The sequence below is a fragment of the Micropterus dolomieu genome, unplaced genomic scaffold (assembly GCF_021292245.1).
Source record: "Micropterus dolomieu isolate WLL.071019.BEF.003 ecotype Adirondacks unplaced genomic scaffold, ASM2129224v1 contig_3249, whole genome shotgun sequence".
NCBI lineage: Eukaryota > Metazoa > Chordata > Actinopteri > Centrarchiformes > Centrarchidae > Micropterus > Micropterus dolomieu.
Genome location: NW_025732239.1, coordinates 1 through 959, shown reverse-complemented (window position 1 = coordinate 959; position 959 = coordinate 1). Strand labels below are relative to the sequence as shown.

At 47.0% G+C, this 959-nt stretch overlaps 2 non-coding genes across 2 annotated transcripts; both read right to left on the bottom strand.

Moving 5' to 3' along the window:
* Positions 1–478: 478 nt before the first annotated feature.
* trnap-agg lies at positions 479–550 on the bottom strand. The gene has a single exon. It is a non-coding gene; the product is annotated as a tRNA-Pro (tRNA).
* A 143-nt stretch (positions 551–693) lies between these two features.
* trnap-ugg lies at positions 694–765 on the bottom strand. Its single transcript has one exon. It is a non-coding gene; the product is annotated as a tRNA-Pro (tRNA).
* Positions 766–959: the final 194 nt, after the last annotated feature.

Sequence of the window (959 nt, the reverse complement as noted above, 5' to 3'; positions counted from 1 at the left end):
TGCTCGGTGTTAGCCGGCGAGCTAACGTGATTTTCTCTGTGTTTCTCCAGCTTTACTAATGCTCGCTTTGTTCTTGCTCGACATCATCTGAACCTGTTTGGTCTGATGGGCTTCAGCACATAAACCTTTATTGTTGTTTTGTGGCCTTACGTGGAGCCCGTGTTTTACTGTGAGCCGGTTATGTTTATGCTGTTAGTGGACTGCATGTCGTTAGCTGCCGTGTTGTCGCTGTAGCGTGAGAGGCTCGGGAGCGCGCACAGGGCTGAATCCGACCCGGTGTCCTCACATTAAAAGCAGAATAGTGGCTGATGCGAGCAACGGAGAAAACAGGCGTGTGCTTCATTTCTAAGTGACTTTTGAGCCCATTGACAATAAGGCAATGAAAATTTGATTTACTAAAATCAAAAACTTACATATGGCCCCTTCAAATTACAGTGAAAATAGCTTCATATTTGAAGCAACGACAGTTTCCTGGTAAGGGCTCGTCCGGGATTTGAACCCGGGACCTCTCGCACCCTAAGCGAGAATCATACCCCTAGACCAACAAGCCACAAAACACCTTTTCTGTTTTGATGAAAGACTCAGATTTCATCAACGTTAAATTAAAGTAGAGCAAGCTTTATCTATTAAAAGCACCTACGGGTTCTTAGCAAGTGCTCCCCCGGGATTTGAACCCGGGACCTCCCATTCCAAGGGCTCGTCCGGGATTTGAACCCGGGACCTCTCGCACCCAAAGCGAGAATCATACCCCTAGACCAACGAGCCGCAAAATGTCTTTTCTGATTTGATGAAATACTCAGATTTCATCAGGGCATTGTGGAGTTTCCAGCGGCCACTAGCGGTGTGGTTTTAAGATTGCAACCAGGCGTGTGCTCGTACGCGTGCTCGCTTTAACTCATGAGCGAGCATAATCCGAAACACAACCGCTTTCATACAGAAATCCTGCAATAAACGCAGAA